The sequence below is a fragment of the Strigops habroptila genome, chromosome 12, assembly GCF_004027225.2.
Source record: "Strigops habroptila isolate Jane chromosome 12, bStrHab1.2.pri, whole genome shotgun sequence".
In the NCBI taxonomy this organism is placed as follows: Eukaryota; Metazoa; Chordata; class Aves; order Psittaciformes; family Psittacidae; genus Strigops; species Strigops habroptila.
The window spans coordinates 402,621-421,655 of record NC_044288.2 but is presented as its reverse complement, the minus strand read 5'-3'; the positions used below and the strand labels follow the sequence as shown (position 1 = coordinate 421,655).

General features: G+C 53.5%; 1 protein-coding gene across 5 annotated transcripts in view; it reads left to right on the top strand.

Moving 5' to 3' along the window:
• The first annotated feature begins 6,227 nt into the window (after positions 1 to 6,227).
• The window catches only part of WASF2 (WASP family member 2), a 32,244-nt gene continuing 19,436 nt past the window's right edge, over positions 6,228 to 19,035 (top strand). For 2 of the 5 annotated variants that reach the window (XM_030504286.1, XM_030504283.1), the window contains exon 1: positions 6,228 to 6,345. The gene's annotated coding sequence lies outside the window, so the exon portion shown is untranslated. Of the gene's footprint in view, positions 6,408 to 9,262; positions 9,293 to 19,035 lie in introns of those variants that run through there. The other 3 variants (XM_030504288.1, XM_030504284.1, XM_030504285.1) reach the window with 3 other exon arrangements.

Here is a 19,035-nt window from a genome sequence, read left to right as displayed (position 1 = left end):
CTGGAGCAGGCGATGGTCCTGCTCGGAGCCCAGGGATGCTGCAAGTACAGTGGGATGAGGGATGCCCCACATCCCAGGCAAGAGGGTCCAGGGCTGACCCCAGAGCCATAGGGAATGTAGCTGGAAGGAGGCTCATTGTGCTGCTGCCAGGATCAGGAAGGGCTGTGCCATCACTCCAGCTTTTTCCATCCCCTTGGAAACAAGCTAGGAATTTGCCTGCCCATCGCATGGAGATGGATCCAAGGGCACAAGGCTGGGGAAATGCCTCCTTCCCATGAGGAATGTGCTGGGGCAGGGGATGGTGCACATGAATGCACACCCAGACCCGGCTCCACCATGCCCTTGGCACAGGGATGCACATGGGATGTCAATGCCCATGCCAAATTCACCGTGGTAGTGGCATGCAGCACCCAGCACCCGGCTCTGCTGCCATCCGCTGGTACCTGGAGCAGGATGAGGGCTGTGCCACCCACCCCAGCCCTGCAGTGGGACCCGGGGCCGGGGGGGCAGCAGCAGGACCCTGCCTTCATCCCACTGCTTGGATCTGCCCAGGAGGTTTGGCCACCCCCTTCTCCTTCAAATTAATGGCTGTGCCGTGAAGGAAATTGAAGCCATTATTCTTAGCTTGCATCCTTTATACCCACCAACTTCAACCACTTGACATGCTAATCACAAGCTAACGAGGAAGGGAGGCGATTTCCCACGTCAGACCTGCAATCCAGTGCATCTGGCAGCAGGAGTGGGGAGCATCTTGAGCCGGGGGCCACCAGCACCTCAACACCAGCATCACCAGCCCTGGCAAACAGCCCCTTCCACCCTGCTGTAGCCCCCCATAGCTGCTGTCACCCCATGCTGCCCTCATGCCCCACTGCAGGACTCTTGGGGAAGGGATGTGGGGTGATGGCATTGCTCCCCGGGGACATCCTGCCACATCCCTGCTGCACAAACAGCCTCAGTGCCAGTGGCGTGGATCCGAGCTGGAGGAACCAGACCACCCCTGCTGTTCCCAGAGGAAGGGCAAGGCCCTTGGAAGAGATTTCCACGTCCCCTCCGCCCGCAGCAGCTCCCCATGCGCTCAGCTGAGCCCCGGCGCGCTCATCGCACGCGCCGCAGGGCTGCGTCTGCCCGTCCCCATCCATCCCAGCCTGGCCTGAGCCCAGCCGCCAGCCGGGCAGAAAGCTCTGGAGTCCATTAACATTCCCCCCGAGCGATTCAATCCCCCCTCTCTGTGCCCTGGCTCTGGCTTTTAACTCAGTTTTAATCAAGCCCAGTCTGGCGCCTTCTAAATCACCGGGGCGGATGGCACCCAGCTCGCCGCATGGCACATGGGTGCTGTGGGTGCGGGCTGCAGGGGGAGGCAGGGGCAGCTGAGGGCAGAGCCATTCCAGAGGTCCTCACTCTCCAATGATTGGAAAAGGCATTTTGGAGCCGGAGGAGCTGAGATCAGCAGAGCGGGGGCCAGCGAAGGCAGGGAATCAAAGCAAAGGCTATTGCAGGGGTTGCTGTTAATATCTGCTGGATGAGCGTGGCCGGGGGGAAGCTGGCACCAAGGGGGTGGGCTGTGTCCACAGGGCAGGCTGGGATCCCTGTGGAGAGAGGAGGGTTTGGCTGCTGGATGCTTCGATTCCTTCCCAGCACCCACTGTTGGGGTGGGGGGCACAGGATCTGGGGCCCCACTGGGGTGGGAGGTGGTGCTCCCTGCACCCATGCTCCTAAACCAAAGCACTAAGGTGGCTGGGGGGGACTCCAGACACCCCTGGGGACCAGGGGGATGTGGGGGGATGCCCCCCACCAGGGGCTTCACCACATCCCTGCTGCAAAGGGAGCAGAGCTCCTATGGGGTCCTGGATGGGGCTCTGTGGGGTGATGGTGGCTTTTCCCAGCCGTGTCCTGTGGGATGGAGCCAGGAGCGATGCTGGCTGTAGGGCTGGGTGAGGGGTCTGGGGGTGGTGTGGAGGAGCCAAGAGGCAGGACATGGGGTCTTGGGGGGCAAAGCCCAAGCCCAGGTGGTTTCGGGGGGTCCCAGCAGTGTGAGTTATCAGCAGCGGCAGAAGCGCAGAGCTTCCTGGCTCCTCAGGGAGGGATTAAGGGGATTATATTATTATTTGTTATCACTGAGGGGGGAAGAAATAAGGAAGAAGCCTCCATCGCTGGGAATTGTGCCTAATCAGAGCTCCCTGCTTCCGCCCAGGCAGCCTGGGATGGATCCTGATGGATGGATGGGTGCTGAGTGAGCACTGGGGCTCTGGGTGCCCCTGCCTGGGATGAGGGTCCTGATCAGGATGAAGGTGAGTGTCCCCACTGACACCCCAGCATCCCCAGAGGATAGGGACAAACTGGGCTGTGGTCCTTCCTGCTTGATGGGGCTATGTGCTATGGGGCGATGTGCAATGGGGTGATATGCTAAGGGGCATCCCCAGAGGTGCAGGGGTTGGAGGCTGGGGCACTGCAAGACGTGCTGGCGTGTGGGGACATGAGTGAGACCAACATGGGCTCTGGTAAGGGGAGCAGGAGGGTGAGGAGGGTGCAGCTGAGCCAGGTACCCATGAACAGCAGGTCTGGGGATGGAGATATCCAAGGACACCCGTCACAGAGGGGCCATCTCTGCTCTGCTCCCCACGGCTCCATAGATGTTATGCCACAGGACAGAGGAGTGTGGGGCCATGCTGCGTGCTCCAGGAGTCGCTGCAGCCATCATCAGGAGATTCATCTCCCCTCCTTAAGCTTCCTCCTGCTGGGCCAGGGGAACCCAAGGACAACCTCACTCATTACACTGCACCTTCCAACTGCACACCTTGAGCTCTGCCTTCAAAACCCCCTGTTTCCAGTCAAGCCCTGCTCAAACGTGGGGTGCAAGCATGGGGCAGCTCCTCTGCCATGCTGCCTTGCCCATAGCCAGGCTGAAGCCATCACCATCACCACCGAAAGCTCATCATTAGAGCTGCTTCCCCACACCCTTTCTTTAGTCTTTTATTTAGACTTTCTGGCTCTTGTTTTTGCACCGGCAAGCGCTGCTGGAGCGCACAGAAATCCTTCAGATCTCGGCTGGCAGCAGAGCTCTGCCTAATCATAGTCATTATCTGGAAGCAGGTAATGGGCATCTTTCCCATGTTAATGTGAAAACAGAAGCAGCGAGAGCAGGACACTGGGGATGCTGCTCCTGAGCATGAGGTTTGGGTGCTGGCTGCTGGGTAAGGGTGGCTGTGGGATGGGGGGTCCAATGGCTTGTGCTGAGCCCCGTGGCTCAATAGATCAGCCAGGGAAAGGCTGGTACCCTGCATGGGCAGAGCCTGTCCTTGCTGCTGCAGCGATACACCCGCCCGGCCTCGTGTTTTTGGCAGCGAGGAGGATGGTGGCATCGCCCTCCTCCCTGCGCCACCGTCAGAACTTGCCCCCGGCTCGGCCCAGCGTGGCCGGGTCCTTCATTAACAAGGACTCGTCCCTTTTATCCCCAGGGGTGGGAGGGGACGGGGCTGGAGGTGAGAGGCGCGGATGCCTCCGGGGGCCGGGAGGGGAAGGCTGCGTGGCGCTGGAGTTTCGTTTGCTGCGATACCATTAACGAGTGAGCAAAGGTTGCGGAGTCTCCATGGAGACAAGACAGCAAGCGAGACCGAGCGGGTGTGCGGCTGGGTTAGAGCTGATTAGTAAATGTCAGTGGCACAGCAACTGCCCGGCGCCACGCTGGCCTGGGGACCTGAGCATCCCATCCATCCCAGTGTCCCACTGCACCCCATCCATCCCGGGTCTCCCACTGCACCCCATCCATCCCGGGTCTCCCACTGCATCCCATCCATCCCAGGTGTCCCGGTGCATCCCATCCGTCCCAGTGTCCCACTGCGTCCCATCCGCCTCGGGTGTACCTCTGCACCACAGGCACCTCGTGTGCATCCCATTATCCAGAGTCCTCCTGCACCATGGGCACCTCATGGGCACACCATCCATCCCCATGTCCCACTGCACCAGAGGTACCTCGTGTGCACTGCACATCTGGGCCACCCTGAGCATCCCGTCCATCCCAGGTGTCCCATTGCATCGCAAGCACCTCATGCATCCTGTGCATCCCATGTGTCCTGTGCTCCCTGTCCATCCCTGGTGCCCCATTGTGTCCCAGGTACCCCATGCATCCCATGTGTCCTGTATGTCCCAGGCATCCTGTACACCCTGTTCATCCCATGTGCCCCATCGCATCCTGTGCGCACCACACATCCCATGCACCTCAGGTACCTGGTTGCACCCCTGGGCTTCCCACATCCCCACACATCCCTGGGGCACATCCAGGTGCCCCATGCACCAGAGCTCATGGCTGTGTGGCTGACTCCAGAGAGATGCTTGGCCACCATTCCTGGGCCTTGGCCTGGTGTGAGGCTGGGGTGGGCTCTGATAAGGTGCCATCTCCTCCTTCCCATGGAGGATGACCCCTCTTCCCATCCCCAGAGGACCTGTTGGATCCCACCTCATTTCACCAGAAGCCAAGGCTGTGGGAAGATCACTGGGATGAAACTGGAGGGGGGGGAACAATTTGTGCCAGGGGGTTATCAGGGGCTTGGATGTGGCTGGAGCCCACTTAGGAGGGAGGCAGGAGCAGCCCAGTCGCCCTTCCCCATCCCTTAGAGCATCATTTACCTCCAGCAGGATGCAGGAAGGCACCTGGCAGGCGAGAGCATCCCTCTTGTAGAGAAACAAGTGTCAAGGGGTACAGGGGAGGGGGGCTGGATCCTGCAATTTAGCAGGTATTATTTGGCAGCTATAAACAGAGCCTCTCACACAGCCAGGGAGAGATAAAGGTTGCAGTGCAGATACAGATTAGGTGGTTCCCTTGAGGCTGTGACACCTTGAGATAGAAGCAGCTCTTCTTCAAGGGAACAGCTTGCTGGCAGCCTGGAAAACCTGGAGCTGAGCGGCCTCCAGCAGCACCTCACCCTTTGCTTTGCACCCACAGGATGGGATGTGGGGTGCTAGGGCAGGATGGGGAGCCCGGGGGTGCTGGGAGCACCATGAGGTGCTGAGCACTGCACTGAAAGGGGAGGGAGTAATGCAAAATGGGCAGGAAATAGGTGTTTGCAAAATGTGCGTGTGCCCATCTCACCCAGGAGGGACCAAAGCGGGTGGGAGCAGTGATAAAGAGACCCCAGGATGAGTGCGCCCGTCGGTGATGCCTGTGGCAGTGATGACATGGATTTGTTGGCTTCCCAATAGGAGCAGCAGTGATTTATTCCCCGTGGGTTGGTTTAACACACTCTGAGCACCCAGAACCTGGTGCCCGAGTGCCCTTCACCCTGCCCCTGCCCTGCAGCTTCCGAGGGGGCCATGAGCATTACCCCGGCTCTGCTGAGGACCAGGCTGAGCCTCAGGATGCTGCCAAGGCCCCCTAAGTGGTGCAGTGATGGTGGGACAAGGATGCATGGCCATGTCCACCGAGTGGGACCCATCCCCATGTCCCACTGCCAGCCCCATTCTTTAAACGAGGTTCATTTAAGCCATGCCCCCCCCGAACTCTGGTTCAGGGACTGGAGGCGGATGGGGGGGTCGGGACCCCCTGCCCTGGTTTGGGGGCTGGAGGTGAATGGCGGGAGTCTGGACCCCCTGCCCTGGTTTGGGGGCTGGAGGTGGATGGGGAGGTCGGGACCCCCTGCCCTGGTTTGGGGGCTGGAGGTGGATGGGGGGCCCCCCATCCCAGTCCGTTAACCCCCACCCCACACTCCTGCCCCACAGCTCCCAGCCCGGACCCCCCAACGTCGCCCCCCCAGCCCCCAGCTCTACTTGCCCCCGCCCGCCCTGGAGTGACTCCCCCGCTCCCGCAGGTGGAACTTTCCTCTCAGGGCGTGAGACCATAGAGGCGAAAGGCAACACCAAGCGGGGGCTCGCCCGGGGGGGGGACGGAAGAGAAAAACCCCTTACCTCAAAGCCACCTCGAAGAATATCGAGCTCTGTCCCTCACAGGATCAGATGTATATTTTAAAGATGTCGTGTCTTTGAGTGGTATTCCCAGTATTTCCCCCGAAATCTGTCCCAAGCCTGCCCGAAGCTCCCCCCGCCTATCTCCCCTAATGGTACATTCCTCCCTGTTTACTCTTTTTGCGCGGCCGGCTTGGGTGGGGTTTTTCCGCTGCTCCGGTTCCGTACGCAAGTGGCGTAGGGCGGCTTTGATAGACAGGCAGAACAGCCAATAGCGTGGCAGCATCCTTGGCGCGCTGGCCAATGGCGCGGCGGGCCGGCGGCCGGGAGGAGGCGGGCCGAGGCTCAGGCAGGGCAGGGAGGGGGAGCTGTGGAATGGCGGACGGCCGGGCTGGCCCGCCCTGGTGGTAGCGAGCGGAGGGGGCCGGAGGGGACAAGCCGCGGAGAGGGGTGAGTGCGAGCGGGGCGAGCGGGGCCTCCCCGGGCCTCCCAGCCCGCCTCTTCTTGCGGGGAGAGAGAGAGGAGGAGGCGCTGGGGTGGGCCGCTAGGCCCTTGCCAGATAGTGAGCTGTGGGGCTGAGCCGGGCGGTGTTTCCTGCCACATAGTGAGCACTCGGGTGCGGGCCGCGGCGGGAGGTGCGGGGCGGGAGGTGCGGGGCGGGCCGGGCCCCGGCCCGGGGACGGCAGCAAGGGCATGGCCGCAGCCCTGGGCCGGCGCTGGCCCGGCCCCTCCCGAGGGCCAGGCTCAGGACAGGGGGTGCTGCGTGCCCCTGGCGGGGAGCGGAGCCCGGTGGTGGGGTAATGGCCTGGGGGAGCTGGGGAGAAGGGGGTGCTGCAGGGGGATGGGGGTCCCTCCCTGCCTTTGCTGTGTGGGTTTGGCATCAGGGTGTGTGTCTGTATACAAGGTCTGTCTGAGCTGGCCCTGTTGGTACAAGGTCTGGTGGCTGTGCTCATGGAAGCACCTTCTCCCTCCTGTCTTCCTGCCTTGCACCCCTCGGTGGGTCTAGGTGCTCTAAGGATGTGTGTAAGCCCCTTAGCTATCAACTGAACCCCGCAACTGCTTGGGGTAAGGCTGTGTGGGAGCTGGAGCATGCTCTGGAAAGTGTTTTCTCATTAACTCCCTAGGCACGCTCTGAAAAGAAGGTGTAACGGGACATGGTTGGGTAGTTTCGTCAAATGCACTGAGCTCCTGCTGAGCTCAGACCATATATAATAAGAAATAAGTTGTTAAGGAATGTCCCTGGGGTTGTACTTTGCCAGCATTTAGGTTTGTGTTGGGGTTCCTCCTTTGGGATACAAATAGCTGATGTCCTATGGAGAAAGGTAAGGGATTGCAGCTTCTCCCCGTCAGCTGTTATATGACCTTAAGGACCTTCCTGTTGGATGTTTATTCTTTTCCTGACACAAGTTTCCCATTTGGCATTACTGTTGTAGTTTCATTAGTAGCAACAACAGAATTGGGCACCTCTGCCTAGGTCACACCACTGATGGGACTGCAGGATGTGGTGATGCCAGGAGTAGGCCTGTTGGAAAACACTGCAAGTCCAAGTCTTTCAACTCTGCAGATGTTGGTGGACATGAGATGACATTAATGCTGAAGTACACCGTGGCAGACAGGGCCAGAACTGATGCAGCACTCCCACACTCACTTGCGTGTCCTTCCCTCAGGCTTGTGGGATGGAAAAGTTGAAAGTAGAAGATATGAGAAGCCAGCACCGTGTGCATGTGCTTCCCTGTGACAGAGCTGATGCAGGATGGTGCTTTATGGGAAGTGCTCGAGTCTCGAAGCTTGGTCACATGTGGAAGGGGAAGAGTTCTGTTTCCCATCCCTTGGAAACATGTGCAGGATCAGTTGCTGCAGGATTGCGACACTTTGCATTCTCATGTGCCCCTTAGTGACCTTGAGTGGGGTTTTGTCATAGAAACCCATAGAGAGTTGAACCCCAAACTCAGTTACAACCAACCCAAATCTAACATCTACCCAGTGACACCACCAGCAGCAGCATGCTGATAGAGTGCCTTTGAAAACTCCCTGCACTCACAGCCAAGGACAAGCTTTGTGCAGGAGGCTGGGGAGGAGCAGGCCAGGCACTCCAGCTCTGTCCTTGCTTATTCATTTAAGGATTGTGCTTGAAAACACCTAAGTTTGGATGAGAGAACTTGACCCAAGCTTTAAAGACCCGCTTAATGCTGATCTTTGCTCAGGTTACAGTTGTCGGTATTGTCCCTTGGTGGGTTGGTGATCAAACCATGAGCCTCTCTCTACAGCAGAAAGCATGTCTTGTTCTGTGTGGGGTGAGGAGCAGTTTTCCCAGCTCTCTGTAGCCCAGCTGAAGGTGAAGCCTTGCTGTTCTTCTAGGCTGGGAAGATCCAGCCTTTCCAAGCTGGCTGCTGCTGCTCAGGCGTTTCCAAGCCCCACAAAGAATCAGTGGCGTAAGCAGAGCAATGCCACTGCCTGATCTTGGCCTCTGGGCTCACCCCCAGTTCCACTCCTGAATCTTGCAAGCTCTGGTTCTACAAAGCTCTGTAGGTAGGAGGATGCTGGTTCAGAGAACCCCAGCCTGGTTTGGGTTGGAAGGGACCTTAAAGCTCATCCATTTCCAACCCCTGCCCCGGGCAGGGACACCTTCCGCTAGAGCAGGTTGCTCCAAGCCCCTGTGTCCAACCTGGCCTTGAACACTGCCAGGGATGGGGCAGCCACAGCTTCTCTGGGCACCCTGTGCCAGCACCTCAGCACCCTCACAGGGAAGAGCTTCTGCCTCAGAGCTCATCTCAATCTCCCCTCTGGCAGGTTAAAGCCGTTCCCCTTGGCCTGTCCCTTGTCCAAAGCTCCTCTCCAGGTTTCTTGTCACCCCTTTAGGTACAGGAAGACTGTTATAAGGTCTCCCCTTGTTGTACAAGTTCTGTTTGAAATGGTGAGTGGCTTACTGAAGAAGGGTAGAGGCTGGAACTGTAGCCCTGATGTCTTTAGAGTTATCACTCTGGGGTTTGGAATAACGAGTTAATAGTAAAGTTCTTCTAAGCGGAGGATAAAACTGGTTTCCCTGTGAATAACGTGACACACCAACCAGAAATGGGGTATTTTTAAGTTACAGCTCAGAAGGTAGTTGTGAGCAGTGATTCATTAAAAAGAATACAACGTTTATGGTAACGACCAACCCAGTTTCTCAGCATACTTTGAATATATCTCATTCTTTAGGGCTGGTCTAGGAAAAGTTGATTTCATTCACAAAGGTTAGATAATCACGTAGTGTGGGTGGAGAGGTTAAAACTTCAGCGATTGCCTCATCTGCATAGAGTTACAGCAGCAAATCCATCTCCTGGGTTGTGTGTTTCAGTCTTTTCTGGTGCCAGAAGAGCAAAGAAGGTTCTTAGGATTAATGTTTCCCCCAAATCAGGTTCGTTTCCTTTGACAGACTCTAATAAGGAAGATTTCAACAAGTGGAAGGCTCAGCTTTAATCCTTCTGGATAGTTTTTCTCTGTGGGCTTAACTCTTTAATAACTCAAAATGTAAGGTTTCTAGTTGGCCTCTGTGAGGTTTGATGATCATACTTACCCTTTGGTCGTTCAGCCGAGCAAAATCCATTGCTGTGTGTGCAGCACGAGGCAATCCCAAAGCAGGAAAAGGATTGTGTTTGCATGCGTTGGGGCTAAAGTTCCCACTGTCCCTGCCCAGAATGGAACAGCAGCAGAGACACACGCTGCCAAAAGCTGTTTCTGAGGGTGAAAGCAGCTCCTTTCTAAAGTAACACTGCGGAAAATGTGCAGGAGGCAAAGCAGAAGTGACACTTTCACCTTGTGGAGAGCAAAATGCAACTCTCTTCCCAGTGTGTCTTAAGGTGCGTTACTGTTTGCAGCAGCGCTTTGGCTTCTAATGGGATCTGTAGTAAGAAATGGTGTGTTTTGAGTGTTTATACTCGCTGTGGAAGGATAAATATTGGTGAGATTGGGCCCTTAGTTACTGCAGATTAACGTGTATTGAAATCTTGGAGGTATTTCTAAAGAGTGGATTTAAAACAAGGCGTGTGGAAGTGGCTTCTGGGTAATAAGCAAATGAGTGCTCAGAACAGAACCACCCCGGTGACACTCACTTCCTTTGGCTTTTTGCAACTCTGTGTAATAAAAAGCCCTCTTTTTGAGGAGGGGAGGGACCAGTGCTGCCCGTCAGGCTGCACTCAAAGGGGGTGTTTGCTGATGGGGGCTTCTACAGGAGGCGGTCGCATTCAGCCTGGTGCAGTGCCTTAATTGCATTCTCCAGCCCGAGCTCGCCCTCGCTGCAGTAATGGCCTGGGAAATAGTTCCTCTAGATCCTCCCCTAATTCCTGAGATCGCAGTAAAGCTTTCTGGTATTAGGTTGCTACTGGAGAAGTGGCGGAGCGAAGCATTATCTCGAGTATGCATCTGGCAGGGGCTTTGATGAGGGAGAATTTAAAGGAGCAGCAATCTCCATTGGTCTCTCCCAAATGGGGTCAGTGGTGACCTGCTCCATTCCTCCCATGCCTCCTGCATCTTCTAGAGCAGTATCCCAGACCTGTTTTGGGGAGAAGTGGTGCTTTGAAGGATGCTGTGGTGCCAGGAGAGGAAGGGGGGAGATGCTTCTGATGCAGCATTCAGCATTTCTTCTCAAGGGCTTACATGGGAGGCTGTTGCTGTGCCACCACTGCAGAGGAGCTGCTCGGAGCTCACCAGTGACTTGGAGGTTGTGATTCTCCTGTGTTACTGTTGGAAGCAGTGAGCAGTCAAGAGCAGGATGGACAACACACAAAGAGCTGTCTGCTCAAAATGATTTGTTCTTGCTGCCATAAATCAAACCTAAACCCTGAGTTTCTTCTTTTGGTTTCCGCTGCAAGTGCTCAATAAGAATGGAGAAGGTCTCTTGTGTTGTGTGATGCAGGCAGATAACCTTCTTCTCAGGAGGTCCTTCTCTAATATGAATGGTGATGCATTTATTTGAACAACTCCTTTATGAAGCAAAGACACACATAGATTTGAGATTAAAATCTCCTAATTGTGAAGTGAGGGGTATAAAAGGTCTTTTCACCTAGTGTATGATAAATGGGGGACTTGCTGCCCTGGGATTTCATGGATGAAACCCCTTTATGGAAGTGAAATCCAGAAAGGACAATGCTAGAGGGGGACTCTTCATCAGAGAGTATAGCCGTAGGACAAGGGGTGACGGGTTCAAACTGAAACGGGGGAAGTTCAGGTTGGAGATAAGGAAGTTCTTTGCTGTGAGGGTGGTGGGACACTGGCACAGGGTGCCCAGAGAAGCTGTGGCTGCGCCATCCCTGGCAGTGGGCTAGTGTGGGACATCCCTGCTTCATGGCAGGGGGGTTGGAACTAGATGATCTTAAGGTCCTTTCCAGCCCTCACTATTCTATGGTTATGCTTGTTTCCATGCGGTCTTCAGGTGCTGTGGGGTGCTGCAGTGTGGAAAAGGACAGCAGGGAGATCTGCTGCCTGTGCTTACCTTGTTCTCATGCTCTTTTCTTTATGCATTTGCTATCTGGCCGCTGATGGACAGAAGTTGCTGGTTTATCTGGAGGCTGGATGACCCAGCATAGTTGTTCTGAAGTCCTGTGCATGGGGTTTCTTGTCTTGTGCTGATGTTTCTGAGGATATTACAGAGCAACCTACCTCTTGTGAGTCTCCATTTCTCCCCAGTCATAAAAGTGGGCTAATGACTCTGACCTTTTGTTTGTAAAGCAAAGGGAAAAGGATCAGCAAAATACTGGAGCTTATTTACTATCATTACTGGAGTGATGAGCAATGCCACTCTGTGGTGCTTCAAAGCAGCTTCACTTATAAGATGCTGGAAATCCCTTGAGAGGGAAAATGTTTCAGGTGGAAAAGGTGGAGGGAGACTATTCCTCTGGTTCTCATCTCCCACGTGTAGTGTCCTGCAAGGCACAGAGGTGCTATCTCCAGCCATCTCCCCTCCTGGCTGGGGTATTTAAAGCAATCCTTGTTTTTTCCATAAGAGCCAAAGGCTGATGTCACTGATCACACTTCTGCAGAAGCTGTTCCCATGCTGTGGGCTTTTGCAAAGTACTTTCTTGACCTATTGTATTACCACTAATTCAATCACTAATAAGATTGAATGTGGTTTTAATTTCTCATTTCCTCTTTCACTGGATGCCCTTTTCCTACTTGTTAAGAGTCTTACTCTGAGTCGCTCTATAGCAAAAGTCTCTTTCTGTTGCTCCAGGATTGAATGCTGCTTTGCTTTCAGGTGGCTCTGTGCTGGAGGGCTTGAAGTGGCATTCAGAGGAGTCGATCAGCCACAGTATCTGATGGATTGATGTAGCTGCAGTTCATGCATGGAGTGCAAGAAATGGGATTTAATTGGGAGGGAGGGGGAACCGCAGCCCTGCCTGAATGGATGGGTGAAAGTTCCCCCAGCCACCCCTCAGCCCAGCAATGAGTTGGCTCAGTGCTTGCCAGAGCGGAAGCGAGTTCCCTTTCAGGCACCCTGCTTTTGTGCACGTAAGAAAAAGCACAGACTCTTCTGGCTTTGGCCTTGCAGCTGCAAAAAGAAACACCCAACCCAACAAAACAGGCAAGAGAGAACCGTGCACACACCCAGATCCTGTTCTTTCAATGCCAGCAGCTGCTCAGCCCATCCTTTGCTGGAGGAAGGCATGTAGCTATAAACACAGCTTGTGTCAAACCTTTACCTTCTGGCTAGGGCAGCATGGAATAACTGGCTCGTTCCCTTTGGGAGGCTAAATTAAAACCCAGTGTAATTAACTTACACAAAATAGCCTTTTGGTTGCAATATTGTATCACAGAGGTTACATCTAGGGTCTGGCTTCACATGAGAGGGTTTCCATAAAGCAGCTTATTTTAGACCTTGTGGTGAGCTTTAATAGAAAGACCTGTATCTTTAGCATCCCTAATACAGTCTAATCCCTCTTCTCCCCAAAAGTTGGGTTCCATAAAGAAGTGGTTTAAAACACTTGGACATAGTTTTGGATGGGCCATCCTCCAGAGCCTGGACTTTGCACTGTGTATGACGTAAGGTGAGATCACTGCTGGGCTCGAAACATACAAAATGGCTTAAAAAGCCTATTTTCCTGCCTGTCCCAAGGAGATTCCACAGGCATCTGTCACCGTGTCCAAGCTGGAATCTGGCGCTGCTCTGGCAGGCCCGGGGGGGTTTGCTGAAGTGTTTGCCTAGAAGGTGGTTGGGTCCTGCTGGCTGCATGGATGGAGAAAGTGAGGCCAAGGGCTGTTGTGCTGTTGAGCAAAAGCAGAAGACTGCTCCTTGTAGCTCCCTGCAGCTCTGCCTGCAAATCCCAACTGGCTCATGCGCCGTGCCCTGCACAGATGGCTTATGTATGCACTAAAACCAGGCTGGGTGTTGCTGGGGGGCACCTTAAGGAAGAGCTGGGTAATCCCAGCCAGGGGCAGGGCCATTCTCTGCTTCCTCTTCCCACTCTTGGCCAGGCCAAGCCATAGGAGTGGGGAATAACTGCCTGGAAAACCCCAGCTACCCGTGGCTTTTGGGGGTGGGGGCCTGCCTGTTCTCCCAGCTCCGTGGTAATACCCATCTCACTTGCCTACTGAGATCCCAAATCCATATTCAGGATCTTACTGTACTGTCTATGTATATATATATACATATATATACACTTTTCTCCCTCCACGATAGAAACCCCATGTTTTATTTTGATGTTATTAAGACCCTGTTCACAAACCATTTTAATTTAGATGTTCAAGGCTGTTCTCTTGGATTTTTCGTGACAAATCCCAACAGATAAAACACTTCTGGAAAATCTCAGGGACTCGGTGTCACTTCTTTTTTCTACTCCTCATGTCAAAGGTTAACTTAAAATATTAATGCTGCAAAGATTCATTTAAGATATTAAAACCGTTCGGGCAAGAATACATGTACATATTGTAATTACTTCCTTTTTCTTACAATTAAAGTAATTGGATTATATTTAATGAGCTATTTACATTTAATAATTAAGGCAAGACTTATCTTTCCAGTATTCCCCAAGTGCAGCAGAAGGGTGGGGGCACTCGGAGCTGTGATATAATTATCTAGGCGTGAGTTGAAACTGAAAGAGCAGTTGAGCTGTATAGAAAACACTTGGAACTGGTTTGTTCCTACTCTTTTCATTAATCAAAATAGTTCAATGTGTGTTTAAGGAGGGGAGGCTGAGCTGAGCTGCAAATGAGACAGAGTTTATCTGCTCAAAAGGAAGGTTAAAATATGTTCAGGCTTCAGGAATAAGTCATTGAGAAAGGACCCCCCCCCCCCTTCGTATTAATTACCCGGCACTGCCCTAGAATGGCAATGTGCTGATGTATTGTGAGAGTTGTGCTTTGCACCCCGGGCTTTGTTAGTGCTAACGGGCACAAGCCTTGCCTCTTGCTGGAGGAGGCTGCTGTGAAGGGAGGCAGCAAACAGGCTCTCATTAGCAGCCATTCAGCCTGGGCAGGAGCCATTCAGGGGTGTTTGCAGGAGCAGCCATGCACCGGTTACAGCAGTGGGCCTGTGATTCCATGCAGGATCCCTGCAGTGCCGGCGGGAGGCTCGGCTACCTGTGCTACCTCCAAAGGAAGCTGCTGGGAATGGTGCTGCTCCTGTTGCCACCTAACACTGCATCATCAAGACCTGTTGGAGTGAATTCAGTGCTGTTGCAGGCTTGGAGGTTGTGCCCAGAGAAGCTATGGCTGCCCCATCCCTGGCAGTGTTTGAGGAGCATGGAGCAACCTGCTCTAGTGGAAGGTGTCCCTGCCCATGGAACTGGATCATCATTGGAAGTGGATGAGCTTTAAGATTCCTTCCACCCCAAACCAGTCTGGGATTCTGTGATTCTCCAGAGCTCGTTTTGCCTGGATTGGGACAGAAACAACGGGGTGACTTTGCCAGTGAAAGCTCCTCAACCTTGACCTTAGCAGACATCTTTCTCTTGGGTTGATGTGAATGCTCAGGGGCTTTGGCTCTAGGGACAGGCTGAGAGTGATTCCTTGAATATTCCCGTTCAGTTTAGACAGTGGTTTGGGTTCAGACCATCAGAGACTTCCTGCTGCTGGGCTGACCTGTCCAGGCCTCTCTCCCATAGTGGGTTTGAGAATCCTATAGTGATTTTTAGAACCTATAGTGGATTTTCTCCACCTGAGAATACCAAAGCGACCTGTTGATTGAAGCTTGTGCTACAAGGTCAGTGTCAACAGAGTAGCATCCGTGCCAAAATTATTCATAGGTTGAAGAGAAAGCATTCTGCTCCCTTTGCTGCTCCTGTTTCCTAGGAAGCAACAAAGCCAGAGCTCTTCTGGTGCTGGAAGAGCCCTGCCTCTCTCCTGATGTATATCCTCGTGGCAAAGACCTTGAAACCTTTCTGTTCCGGAGCTTTAATTCCAGTGTAATCAATAGTTCTGTATTCTGAGAATCCAATCCCTGTGACAGCTCTCTTTAATTGAGCTAAACTGCCTTTCTCTTGTCACATCTCTTCTAGAGTTGTATTGAAATGCATTTGTTCTGCCTGGATCCTAGGCAGGCATTGATAGGAACACCAGGTGACCCTCTTTGTTTAACTTGTTTTGCAGCTAAATGAATGGAAACATTAATTAGGGCAATGGAGTGGGGGTTTTAGGCATAAAAGCCCCTCTAGGTCAAAGTATTGGCTCTATTTGCACTCCAACAGCAGCCGGGAAGATCTGCCTGTTCCCTGTTGGTGACACCCCCATTCTTCCACCCCCAGCCTGATTTGTGCCAGCAGCGAGTCCCTCTCCAGGAGAGCTTGATTCCAGCAAGATCCTCTTCAGGAAAGCTGATAACAAAAGTTTAAAGGGAAGAGCCAAATTTCCAGTCACACCTGTGCAATCCCCTCGAGGGCAGTAAATGATGATGATAATGCAGGAGCCAGACAAAAAACCAGCAGAAAATGGCTTTCTGAGCCTCTTTCACATTTCTCAGAGCCAGCAGACTGGAGGAGGGGGGGACTGGGAGGGAAATACAGGAGTATTCTGACTCTGAGACAGAGCGGGCTGATGTTTGTTTTCTCAAGGACTCCACAGCACTGTACAATGCGTCCTTATTCTGCGAGATCAGGGCTGACGTTTCCCGGTGTCACAGCATCGCTGTGGAAAGTGGCAGTGCTGCTCTTGCCCCATGCTAGTGTGGAACACCTCTTTTGTAATGCACATCATACCTGGCAAGTCTCGAGCTGGGGATTGAACCCCAGCCTGGTTTGGGTTGAAGGGACCTTAAAGTTCATCCAGTTCCAACCCCCTGCCACGGGCAGGGACACCTTCCACCAGAGCAGGTTCCTCCAAGCCCCTGTGTCCAGCCTGGCCTTGAACACTGCCAGGGATGGGGCAGCCACAGCTTCTCTGGGCAAAGAAGTGGGTTATTACTGCAGACAGGGGTTATGTGTGGGGGTCTGTGATCAGCTGTGTTCTCCTGTGTGGCTTGCAGTAGATCCTGCTTCAGGAGAGCTTCTCTGTGGTGCTGGATGAAAACACAGCACTCTGTCTTAGCGGCTGGGAAGAGGAGGGAAACCCAGGGTGGGTTTTAGCCCATGGCTCTGGGGGAGAAGAGACCACTGTGCGAGGAAGCAGCCCTGCAGCTGCCCTTCGCTGCTGACTCCCACTCAGCTGCTGGCAGGTTGGGCTCTTAATGACAGATGAGCCTGTGACGTGGTTTTGGGAATGAATACTTGTTACAGCTGGCGGGATGGAGTAGTTTAGGCATCACATGGCAGTTTGCTCTATAATTTCACTCCCTATTGCTCAGATGCAGCACTGATTGCTAGCTCTCTCTCCGAGCATGGAACTGTGGCATTTCTGATTGCTGCATCCCACTTTTCGGTGGCCGCATTGTGAGCTTGGATATAGCCCTGAGCACTCAGCAGAGCCTTCCCCCTCAGTTCTCTGTGTGTGTGTGGCTGCTGCTTCTCTTCCTGCTAGTCTTTTGGGGTTACATAAAAGCCAGTCTCTTTCTGGCCATTACAGCTACATGGGGGAGTAGTTACTGCTGAGAGAAGCTTGGAATTTGAAGCGGAGTTGTCACAGACATTAGAAAGAACAGTCGGTCTGCGTTGGCAAGCGATTGAGTTCAGTCTTATTTCATACTGATGGGAACTTCAGATCTGATTATCTCCTTTCTCCCTCATTCCCAAACCTGCTGGTGTGTCTCATCCCCCGATGGGGACTCCGAAAGGCAGCTCTCCAAGCTGAAGGCTTGGTCTCCTTGACTATGCTGCTTGTTTGTGGCCAGGCAGAGGGTTTTGTAAGCCCTGCTGAGGGCAGTGGGATCGGTCACCCTGATGTACTGGAAAATCAAGCCTAATTGCCATCTCCCTCCAAAATGTCCTCCTTAGGTGCTTTGTGCTGCACCAGACATGATGACAGATGATATCACTGCTGGGGTCCAGCTTGATTTGCAGATGGTCCCTGATCTAAGAGGTTGTGTGTCACATTGAGTGGGGCATTACCCAGGTGACTCCCAATAATGCTGTGCTGCTCAAATCCCAGTGAGGAGAACCTTGTCAGGTCTCTCCCTCCAACTCACCTGTTATTTACAGCTCTTTGTGTGCATCACATACACATCTCACCTTGTGCTGCCTGCCTTCTCCTCTGCACCACCGTGGTGACTGTGCTAGCTGCACACGAAATAAAGCCTTGTTCCTCTCTTGCTGTGCAGTGCTGTTTGCTGCTCTGCTCCAAACTGCTTGTTAAGGAGTATTTGCTCTGAGTTGCTGTTTGCAGTTGACAGAGCTTGAGTTTACCTCGTGCTTTGCGCCAAGTGCTGGATTTGGAAAGGCAGCATGTTGTATCTTTACGGGCTCCACACTTGTTTCCCAGTTGCTCCACACTTGTCTCCCCAGTGCCCTAGAGTATTGACAGAAATGATTGCCAAAGTCAGAATCCACTTAAAAACCAGTGAGGAAGGCAGTCAAGGTGAGAGCTTCTTGTGGAGGGATCAGCAGCCATGTGAAGGAGCACTACCAGTGGATCCTTGTTCAGCCTGGGGAAGAGAAGGCTCCTGAAGGGGAGACCTTAGAGCAGCTCCAGTGCCTAAAGGGGCTCCAGGAAACCTGGAGAGGAGCTTTGGACAAGGGCCTGTAGGGACAGGACAAGGGGAATGGCTTTAACCTGCCAGAGGGGAGATTGAGATGAGCTCTGAGGCAGAAGCTCTTCCCTGTGAGGTTGCTGAGGCGCTGGCACAGGGTGCCCAGAGAAGCTGTGGCTGCCCCATCCCTGGCAGTGTTCAAGGCCAGGTTGGACACAGGGGCGTGGGGCAACCTGCTCTAGTGGAAGGTGTCCCTGCCCGTGGCAGGGGTTGGAGCTGGATGAGCTTTAAGATCCCTTCCAACCCAAACCATTCCATGGTTCTATGCTCCTGCTTCCCTGGGGAAATGCAAGGTGTGTGTGATGGGAAAGTCCAGGAGTGGATAGGAAGGGTGATGGGGAGCCAAAGCCTGGTGAATCCTGGAAGCAAGGTGCCAGTTGTGGCTGGAAGGAGCGGTGGGATGTAGGAATGTAGGAGCGGTGAGCTCAGCTCCCAGGGCTTTTGTTGTGCTCAACGGGGGCCAGGGCTTGGCATAAGCACTCTGGGAGAGGGGAAATGATGAGGAATTCTGGCAATGCCCGGCTGGAGGTGGGGGCAAAAGAGCTACGGGGCAAAGCATGGTTTGGCTTTTAGTAGCTGCCGACATAACAGGGCTTGGAGTCTTCTTTGGTTCAAGCCATGACTTGGAGACTGCAGAGGAAATGCTTGTGGGGAGCAGGTAGGAAGGTTCTGCTTCAAGTGGGAGAGAAAAAGCATTTGTTACTTAACAAAAGCCCTTACTTCTTGTTTATGAGAAAGTGTGAAGCACGGTGGTTGCACATCAATTGATGCAGCAGTGCTTGGCTCTCCCAACCAGTGGTATCCTGCATCCAGCAAAGATCACTCTTCCTGCACATGGTTCAACTCGATGCCTTTGTTTTCCATAGTCATTAGAAATCTGTTTCAGACACTTTTCTGTTTCTTAGAGGCAGTTTCCTTTTACCATACTTGATCTCCTCTCCCATTACAGTGGGATCAGGATCCTCTGTGCCCATTGGGTGCCACTCTTGCAGCTTCTTAAAACCAGCCTCTGCACCCTAAACCCTGCTACTGAGACCAACCCAATCTTCCCC